The 10,784-nt window shown below is 43.3% G+C and overlaps 1 non-coding gene across 1 annotated transcript; it reads right to left on the bottom strand.

Moving 5' to 3' along the window:
- Positions 1–10,257: 10,257 nt before the first annotated feature.
- TRNAC-ACA lies at positions 10,258–10,329 on the bottom strand. The gene has a single exon. It is a non-coding gene; the product is annotated as a tRNA-Cys (tRNA).
- Between the last annotated feature and the right edge of the window lie 455 nt (positions 10,330–10,784).

The following is a 10,784-nucleotide window of genomic DNA, read 5'->3' as shown; positions in this document are numbered from 1 at the left end:
TTTTTTTTAAACACATACACCGCCCACTTCTGAACTCTTCTGTGCTCTGACTTTCCTGTGTGAGAATCACATTTTTCTAACTAGTTTCTGTTTCTATCTTCAGCTAAGAGATAGAGGTTGTGTTTGAGAATTACCCTGTGTGTGGGCTGAAAAGCGCCCAGGAGTGACAAGATGGGCTTCCCAGTTCGGGACGGTGACCAAATAGAGCCAGACTTACCTTGGAGTCTTGGCGGATCCTATGAGGCCTCTCAGAGCCACGGAGCCTTTGTGGCCTGGGGAGAGTTGCTGGCCTCCTCCTGCCTTAGGGCAACTGCCCCAATCCGTGGGCTTATGTTTGGGAAAGATTCTTAGAAAAAAGGGTGCTGGGTAAAGACCCTGTGACTTGTTTGAATCACCTTTGTCTGAGGCTTTCAGACAGAGTGGAGTGTTTGGAGAATTCACTTTATTAGGCAATTAAAAACTCGACAGGGATTTTGACACTGGTTAAATGAACTCTACCCATCTCAACCAAAAAGAATGTTGTATGATATATAGCATTATATTCTCTTCACCTCTCAGAGAGAAAGGTAGGGAGCTTAAGAACACGTCACCTTTATTTTAAATCCCTGTCCAAGGAAACACCCTGGCCTTCTCCTGTCTTTTCTGTGGGGTTTTCACTGCTGTTTATCTGACAGTCCTCATCTCTGCTGCAATCTCAGGGCACCTTTCCAGCAGTCCGTGCAATGTGTGTGCAGTTGGGATTACCATCCAGATTGAACACAACTCAAGACTGCCCCCTGGAGGTGTGCAATGCAGATGCTCTGCCCCGTTTCTCCCAGCCTAAACCACTTCTGGTGTCTTTACTAGAGCTGCCTGTTTGACACAGTGGAAAGTATTTCTAATTCTCTTTATTTAGATAATGTTTATAGCTGCTACTAAGTTGCTTCAGTCATGTCCCACTCTGTGCGACGCCATAGATGGCAGCCCACCAGGCTCCCCCGTCCCTGGGATTCTCCAGGCAAGAACACTGGAGTGGGTTGCCATTTCCTTCTCCAATGCAGGAAAGTGAAAAGTGAAAGTGAGGTCGCTCAGTCACGTCAGACTCTTCGCAACCCCATGGACTGCAGCCCACCAGGTTCCTCTGTCCATGGGATTTTCTAGGCAAGAGTACTGGAGTGGGTTGCTCATTGGTTATAGAGCTTTAATCAAAATTCCACACTCAACATGTCTTATGCTGACGAGAAGTGAACTCTTCACAGAATGTCTTTGGCCAGGTGTGGAAAATTTTAGTCTCAGTTTCCCTATCTGTAAAATGTATACAAGAACAATTACATTCCAGAGTTTTAAAGAGGCAATGTCTACATAATGACAGTGGGACAAAAAAGGCATTTAATAAAAGCTGGCAGTGATTACTGTAAAGGTTTAATATTTTATTTTGTAATACATGTAGGTTCATGTTGGATAATAGCATTGCCTGTGTTCAGTTCAGTCAGTTCAGTTCAGTCGCTCAGTCATGTCTGACTCTTTGCGACCCCATGAATCACAGCACGCCAGGCCTCCCTGTCCATCACCAACTCCCGGAGTTCACTCAGACTCATGTCCATCGAGTCAGTGATGCCATCCAGCCATCTCATCCTCTGTCGTCCCCTTCTCCTGCCCCCAATCCCTCCCAGCATCAGAGACTTTTCCAATGAGTCAACTCTTCGCATGAGGTGGCCAAAGTACTGGAGTTTCAGCTTTAGCATCATTCCTTCCAAAGAAATCCCAGGGCTGATCTCCTTTAGAATGGACTAGTTGGATCTCCATGCCATCCAAGGGACTCTCAAGAGTCTTCTCCAACACCACAGTTCAAAAGCATCAATTCTTCGGCGCTCAGCCTTCTTCACAGTCCAACTCTCACAACCATACATACATGACCACTGGAAAAACCATAGCCTTGACTAGACAGACCTTTGTTGGCAAAGTAATGTCTCTGCTTTTGAATATGCTATCTAGGTTGGTCATAACTTTCCTTCCAAGGAGTAAGCGTCTTTTAATTTCATGGCTGCAATCACCATCTGCAGTGATTTTGGAGCCCCAAAAAATAAAGTCTGACACTGTTTCCACTGTTTTGCCATCTATTTCCCATGAAGTGATGGGTGTGCTAAGTGTGCTAAGTCACTTCAGTTGTGTCCGACTCTGTGTGACCCCATAGACCGCAGCCCACCAGGCTCCTCTGTCCCTGGGATTCTCCAGGCAAGAATACTGCAGTGGGTTGCCATTTCCTTCTCCAATGCAGGAAAGTGAAAAGTGAAAGTGAGGTCGCTCAGTCGTGCCCGACTTTTAGCGACCCCATGGACTGGAGCCTACCAGGCTCCTCTGTCCATGAGTATTCATAAATAAAGCAACTTCAGTTATTTGAATGGCAGCTGGGGAATTGAAGCCAAACCAGCCAGGTAAGCAAAGACTGAGTCCCGAGTTCTTTGCACCTCGCTAATGGGAGGACATCACCAGATGGTCAACACCGAAATAAGATTGATTATATTCTTTGCAGCCAAAGATGGAGAAGCTCTATACAGTCAGCAGAAACAAAACCAGGAGCTGATTGTGGCTCAGATCATGAACTCTTTATTGCCAAATTCAGACTGAAATTGAAGAAAGTAGGGAAAACCACTGGACCATTCAGGTATGACCTAAATCAAATCCCTTGTGATTATACAATGGAAGTGAGAAATAGATTTAAGGGACTAGATCTGATAGATAGAGTGCCTGATGAACTATGGATTGAGGTTCGTGACATTGTACAGGAGACAGGGATCAAGACCATCCCCATGGAAAAGAAATGCAAAAAAGCAAAATGACTGTCTGGGGAGGCCTTACAAATAGCTGTGAAAAGAAGAGAAGCGAAAAGCAAAGGAGAAAAGGAAAGATATAGGCATCTGAATGCAGAGTTCCAAAGAATAGCAAGAAGAGAAAAGAAAGCCTTCCGTAGCGATCAATGCAAAGAAATAGAGGAAAACAACAGAATGGGAAAAACTGGAGATCTCTTCAAGAAAATTAGAGATACCAAGGGAACATGTCATGCAGAGATGGGCTCGATAAAGGGCAGAAATGGTATAGACCTAACAGAAGCAGAAGATATCAAGAAGAGGTGGCAAGAATACACAGAAGAACTGTACAAAAAAGATCTTCATAACCAAGATAATCACGATGGTGTGATCACTCACCTAGAGCCAGACATCCTGGAATGTGAAGTCAAGTGGGCCTTAGAAAGCATCACTATGAACAAAGCTAGTGGAGGTGATGGAAGTCCAGTTGAGCTATTCCAAATCCTGAAAGATAATGCTATAAAAGTGCTGCACTCAATATGCCAGCAAATTTGGAAAACTCAGCAGTGGCCACAGGACTGGAAAAGATCAGTTTTCATTCCAATCCCAAAGAAAGGCAATGCCAAAGAATGCTCAAACTACCGCACAATTGCACTCATCTCACACACTAGTAAAGTAATGCTCAAAATTCTCCAAGCCAGGCTTCAACAATATGTGAACTGTGAACTCCCAGATGTTCAAGCTGGTTTTAGAAAAGGCAGAGGAACCAGAGATCAAATTGCCAACATCCACTGGATCATTGAAAAAGCAAGAGAATTCCAGAAAAACATCTATTTCTGCGTTATTGACTATGACAAAGGCTTTGACTGTGTGGATTACAATTAACTGTAGAAAATTCTGAAAGAGATGGGAATACCAGACTACCTGACTTGCCTCTTGAGAAACCTGTATGCAGGTCAGGAAGCAACAGTTAGAACTGGACATGGAACAACAGACTGGTTCCAAATAGGAAAAGGAGTACGTCAAGGCTGTATATTGTCACCCTGCTTATTTAACTTATATGCAGAGTATATCATGAGAAACACTGGGCTGGAAGCCGCACAAGCTGGACTCAAGATTGCCAGGAGAAATATCAATAAACTCAGATATGCAGATGACACCACCCTTATGGTAGAAAGTGAAGAGGAACTAAAAAACCTCTTGATGAAAGTGAAAGTGGAGAGTGAAAAAGTTGGCTTAAAGCTCAACATTCAGAAAATGAAGATCATGGCATCCGGTCCCACCACTTCATGGGAAATAGATGGGGAAACAGTGGAAACAGTGTCAGACTTTATTTTTTTGGGGCTCCAAAATCACTGCAGATGGTGATTGCAGCCATGAAATTAAAAGGCACTTACTCCTTGGAAGAAAAGTTATGACCAACCTAGATAGCATATTGAAAAGCAGAGACATTGCTTTGCCAATAAATGTCCTTCTAGTCAAGGCTATGGTTTTTCCAGTGGTCATGTATGTATGGTTGTGAGAGTTGGACTGTGAAGAAGGCTGAGCGCCGAAGAATTGATGCTTTTGAACTGTGGTGTTGGAGAAGACTCTTGAGAGTCCCTTGGATGGCATGGAGATCCAACCAGTCCATTCTGAAGGAGATCAGCCCTGGGATTTCTTTGGAAGGAATGATGCTAAAGCTGAAACTCCAGTACTTTGGCCACCTCATGCGAAGAGTTGACTCATTGGAAAAGAGTCTGATGCTGGGAGGGATTGGGGGCAGGAGGAGAAGGGGATGACAGAGGATTAGATGGCTGGATGGCATTACTGACTCGATGGACATGAGTTTGAGTGAACTCCGGGAGTTGGTGATGGACAGGGAGGCCTGGCGTGCTGTGATTCATGGGGTCGCAAAGAGTTGGACACGACTGAGCGACTGAACTGAACTGAGCTGAATGGGAGGACATCCCAGAACCTCACTTACAGAAGGCAATGGCACCCCACTCCAGTACTGTTGCCCTGAAAATCCCATGGATGTAGGAGCCTGGTAGGCTGCAATCCATGGGTCACTAAGAGTCAGACATGACTGAGCGACTTCACTTCACTTTCCATTTTCATGCATTGGAGAAGGAAATGGCAACCCACTCCAGTGTTCTTGCCTGGAGAATCCCATGGATGGAGTAGCCTGTCTCACAGAGTCCGACACGACTTAAACGACTTAGCAGCAGCAGTCTTTAGACATAAGACTAAAATTTGCTTAATTAATGTCTTAGTGAAAGTAAAGTTGCTCTGTTGTGTCCGACTCTGCGACTCCATGTACTGTAGCCTACCTAGCTCCTCCGTCCATGGGATTTTCCAGGCAAGACTACTGAGTGTGTTGCCAGGTAGGAAAGGTTAAAAGCACCCCCAAAATGCCGCAAATTCCTTATGGACAGGAAGCCCAAAACTAAGTAACTAAACAACTGAATAACAAGAGTAGAAAACTGAACAAACTATTCAGATGAGATACAAGAACAAAGTATCGTTCTAAAACATCTTGGCTCTTTAGGGTTTTCTATGTAGAGGATCATGTCATCTGCAAACAGTCAGAGTTTTACTTCTTTTCCAATTTGGATTCCTTTTATTTCTTTTTCTGCTCTGATTGTTGTGGCCAAAACTTCCAAAACTATGTTGAATAGTAGTGGTGAAAGTAGGCACCCTTGTCTTGTTCCTGACTTTAGGGAAAATGCTTTCAGTTTTTCACCATTGATGATAATGTTTGCTGTGGGTTTGTCATATATAGCTTTTATTATGTTGAGGTATGTTCCTTCTTTTCCTGCTTTCTGGAGAGTTTTTAATCATAAATGGATGTTGAATTTTGTCAAAGGCTTTCTCTGCATCTATTGAGATAATCATATGGCTTTTATTTTTCAATTTGTTAATGTGGTGTACTACATTGATTTGGGGATATTGAGGAAGTCTTGCATCCCTGGGATAAAGCCCTCTTGGTCATGGTGTATGATCTTTTTAATATGTTGTTGTATTCTGATTGCTAGAATTTTGTTAAGGATTTTTGCATCTATGTTCATCAGTGATATTGGCCTGTAGTTTTCTTTTTTTGTGGCATCTTTGTCAGGTTTTGGTATTAGGGTAATAGTGGGAGTGGGGTTCAGGATGGGAAATACGTGTATACCCATGGCAGATTCATGCTGATGTATGGCAAAACCAATACAATATTGTAAAGTAATTAGCCTCGAATTAAAATAAAAAAATTTAAATTAAAACAAACAAAAAAAACATCTCAGCTCCATCCTTAAGGACAGAATGTGACTGCACCCTGGGCTACCAAGGAGCTGAGGCTTTGGGACTCCATCTGGTTTTGTGCCTTTACTGCCTTCTAGCTGGGTAACACTCAGCATTTTACTTGACTTCTCTGAGCCTCATATTTCTCATCTATGAAATTGAGGAGATCTGCAAAGCTTGGTTGTTATGAGTGATACATTAGCCAGTTAATCATGAAACAGACAATGTGATGTCTTACTCAGCACATAGGAGTTAAAGTTACCTGTTTCCTTCTCCTTCACTGGAACACTTGGTTTATGGTAAGGACCCCAAGCAAATCTGAAAAGAAGGCAAATAGTATTTAATAGTCCATGGGGTCTCAAAGAGTGGGACATGACTGAGTGACTAAGCATACAGCACAGTATTTAATAGTCAGTGGTTCAGCTAACAGGGACATGTTTGATATTTTAGAAGATTTAACCATGAAAGTACCTACTATTAAAGAAATGAGGACTATTTTAAAAAAATAAAATAATTATATGAGACATTAGATAATATGGCAAGAGTCGGACATTAAATCACAGAAATGCATTACTAGTGTGTCTTAATGTGTTAGATATTTATTAATGAGGTAAAAAGCTCAGCTCTGTCTTGAAACAATAAAGCAGTTCTCATCTCACTTAATTCCCATGAATACCTTCAAACAGGGTATTGTCAAGGGCCCATTTTATTTTATTTTTAAATTAGTTTTTTATTGGTGTATGGTTGCTTTACATTGTTGTGTAGGTTTCTACTGTACAGCAAAGTGAATCAGCTACACACATACATATATCCCCTCTTTTTTGGATTTCCTTCCCATTTAGGGCACCACAGGGTAGTGGGTAGAGTTCCCTGTGTTGTACAGTAGGTTCTCACTAGTTATCTATTTTATCCAGAGTATCAATAGTATATATATGTCAATCTCAATCTCCCAATTCATCCCTAGCCCCTTTCCCTCCTGAAGGGCACATTTTAAAAGTAAGAAAACTGAGGTTGGGAACAGTGACAAAAATTTGATCACGGCAGTAGAACCAGGATTGAGTCTCAGCCCTAGAAGACTCTAATGCGTGTAGGACAGGGTTGGTGTAACCCTCCTACAACACTCCAAGGGATAAGAGGGTGCGATGGAGGCCATGTTGGGGATTTCCTCTTCCTTCCAAGCACCATACAAGGTAGGAGTTGCCCACAGGAGGTGTACCCCTGCCTGCTTTATCCCCACCCCAGACTAACATGCACTTGCTGCTGGTCCCATTCTTAGGAGGGGCTATGAGTTCTTAGAGGCAGAGGTGGACAGATTTTACTTGAGGCCTTTCATTTTTTAATTTAAATGAATTTCTAATAAAAAGTTTAAAAATTCTAATAAAAGATTTTTCCTTCATCAAAGGAATAGATGCTCTTTGTGTAAAAAAGCTAAATGGAGAGGAAAAAAAAATCAAACCCAATTCAAACAACTGCTCGTAAGCTCTGGTATCTGTCATGTGTCAGTTACTCAGTCATGTCCGACTCTTTGTGACCCCACAGGCTGTAGCCTGCCAGGCTCCTCCGTCCATTGGATTTTTCAGGCAAGAATATTGGAGTGGGTTGCCATTTTCCTCCTCCAGGGGATCTTTCCAACCCAGGAGTTGAGCAGGTGTCTCCTGTGTCTCCTGCATTGCAGGCAAATTCTTTACCTGTTGAGACATCAGAGAAGCCCTAATTTCTGGACGTGAAGGTATTTTTATTTCTAGCCTTTTTTTGAGGTGGGGGGCATCTGTGGACCTTTGTTTTGTACTACTGAGATTTTCCTGACTAAAATTTCCCAGGTGGCACTCATGGTAAAGAACCTGACTGCCAATGCAGGAGACGTAAGAGGTGCAGGTTTGATCCGGGATTGGGAAGATCCCCTGGAGGAGAGCATGGCAACCCACTCCATTATTCTTACCTGGAGAATCCTATGGGCAGAGGAACCTGGAGGGCTTACAGGCCATAGGGTGACAAAGAGTCAGACACTGCCGGTGACTTAGCACACAGCACATGTGTAGTTTTGAGTGCTGAGTTTTCACTCCCAAACATTATGTCACAACCATTTTTACATTTAGAAATATGAAAGAATTTTAATTCATTTTAATTACTAAGTTGTTTCCTTTTCTTTGTTAAACACTGTTGTCATAAACCCTGTGAACATAAATATCTTCATTTCATGTATTTTTCCCTCTTAGCTAGTATTCCACAAGTGGAATTACTGAATCAAAGAGTCAGAGTGTATTTAAGGCTTTTGATATATTCATGAGCTGTGCCTATAACAATTTGTATTCTCCCCAGTCAAGAGTGCCAGTGCTCATCTCATTAAGAATTAAGCACTAGATTTTAAATCATTCTGTAGATTCTGTAGATGAGAAACATGTATTTATCTGTGTTTGCATTTTCTTGATGACTTGTGAGGTTGAATATGCTGTCATAGGCACATCTACAAATTATGTGTTCTTTTAGGTGAGTATATTTTTCATGCTATTTCCAAATTCAGAGAGGGAGCTAATGTTTTTCTTATTGATTATCTGAACTCTTAACACACAAAAGGCAGCATTACTTTTTCATGTATATAGCAAATATTGTCTTCCTGGGTTTTTTTTCTGGTTCTTCCTCATCGGCATTGAAATAGTTTGACTTAGCTGATGGGTAAGTTGGCAACTTATCAGGAAAGCAGACTGTGGCTCTGTATATTTTAAGAGTAGTGGAGAGAAGGGATTTGATTCAGTAATGTTGCCACAAATTGTGAGTATTGAGGAGCGTGGAGGGCAGGGTAGAAAAGGCAGTGCACAGAGAGGCACAGACAGACCTAGGGCAGTACACCCCCCACCACACACACTTCCCCAGTAAACCCACTCCTTCTCCAGTAGCACACAGGTCTTTCCAAGGAGGAGTTTTGGTGAGGAGGTATGAAGTCTGAGGGGGAGGGAACCTGATGTTGGTTGCTGATGCTGAGCTGCTAGCCCACTTTGATCTAGACTTTGCTGAAGGCTGGCTCTCAGCTTGCCAGGCAGAGGAGGGTACCCCAAGTTCAAAGTCAGTGAGACTGTGAGACCTCGAACCACAGTCCATGTCCCTGACTTACAGGGCACCTCATCCAAGGGCAGATCTTGAAGCACCCATAATGGTCTGTCTCCGACAGTTTGTAAACTGAACCTAGGGGAAATGGACTGCATAGAAACCCAGCAGAAACACCAGGTAGTCTGAGATAGTTTGAGGCTACCATAGGCAAAAATCTCATGCAGTGGGGTACAGCTCTAATGTTAATCTATTAGGAGCTAGGATTGAAATGAGCCAGGAAGCTTCATGCTGGGAAGAAAAACAAACAAACAAAAACCAAACAGAAGCAAAATAAATAAACAAACACAAAACCAACCAAACAAAGAAACCAAACAAACAGGAAGTGCACGGAGAAATGTGGGGGTGGAGCTGGCTTGAATCTTAGAAGAGCCTGGGTAAAGGGCACAGCCTGGAGCTCAGCCTGGGTGGTTCCCACACAGTGGGGAACGTGTGAATTTTCAGGGAAACACGTCCCCGGAAGGCATAGGATTATGTAGATGTAGACAATTTCCTGAAGACATAGAATGTGCCAGACCTGATGCTACTTTGAGGACTCTCATATGTGATTATTGCGAATGTCACAGTGTCCTTACAAGGCAGGAGATGCTTTATTTTTGTTTGTTTTTCCTTTCCATCTTCTTCATTTTACAAGAGGGGAAACTGGGCACCAGAGAGGTGAAGTAACTGCTGAGGTTCACACAACTATTCAGTGCAGGCTCTGCTGTGGGGGAAGGGCTGTCAGTTCACTCTCCTTAGGACCCTTCCCTCTCAGCCTGTGTTCCTTGGTGATTCACTGGTTTCCCGCTCAGCTTGATAGGGTTATTCATACCTGAGGCAAGAGGCAAAAAGTTGCTGGACGAATTTCCACTGGGTCCCCTCAGAACACAGGGAACTAGAATTTACCAGCATTTAGTGAATTACAAAGTTCCAGGGAGCCCTTTTTGGGTTACAGCCCTTTCCTCTGGATTTAAGTCTGGATATCTTAGTGAAGTCTTAGTGAAGTTGCTCAGTTGTGTCCAACTCTTTGCGACCCCATGGACTGTAGCCTACCAGGCTCCTCTGTCCATGGGATTTTCCAAGCAATAGTCCTGGAGTGGATTGCCATTTCCTTCTCCAGGGGATCTTCCCAACCCAGGGATCGAACCTGGGTCTCCTGCATTGTAGACAGACGCTTTACCGTCTGAGCCACCAGGGAAGTCTATATATATACTTCCCTACCAGGGAAGTCTGGATATAACTGAACTAAAAAATGGCTTCTCCAGCTGCTCCCAGCTGAACTCTTGGCCCAACAAAGGAAGAGTCAGCTTCCTCCTCTTTTACTGTCTTGGGCCCAAGATGAGGGAGGAATTCTGGGCATGGAGTCTGTGACTGGCAAGACAGAGTGGTGATTCTATTTGCTGTGAGCCCCACTTATTTCATGCCAGAGCAATGTCACTAGCAAGGAAGTACCAGGATTGGGAATGTGGTGATAATGACTTCTCATTCGTGGGTCACCACTTGCCACTTTGCCAAGTGTCTTTGCCTCCAAGGTTTTCTCATGGGCTAAGTGGGGTTAATGATGCCTCCATCTGGTGTGCTTCTAGGGAGCTGTTGCAGGACCCCCTTGGAACCTCACACATTCATTAAGATGATAAGGTACAGGCTTCACAG

This window comes from Bubalus bubalis, chromosome 2, assembly GCF_019923935.1.
Source record: "Bubalus bubalis isolate 160015118507 breed Murrah chromosome 2, NDDB_SH_1, whole genome shotgun sequence".
NCBI classification, from domain to species: domain Eukaryota; kingdom Metazoa; phylum Chordata; class Mammalia; order Artiodactyla; family Bovidae; genus Bubalus; species Bubalus bubalis.
Note: the sequence above shows the minus strand (reverse complement) of the source record. Positions and strands in the feature narration are given on the sequence as shown.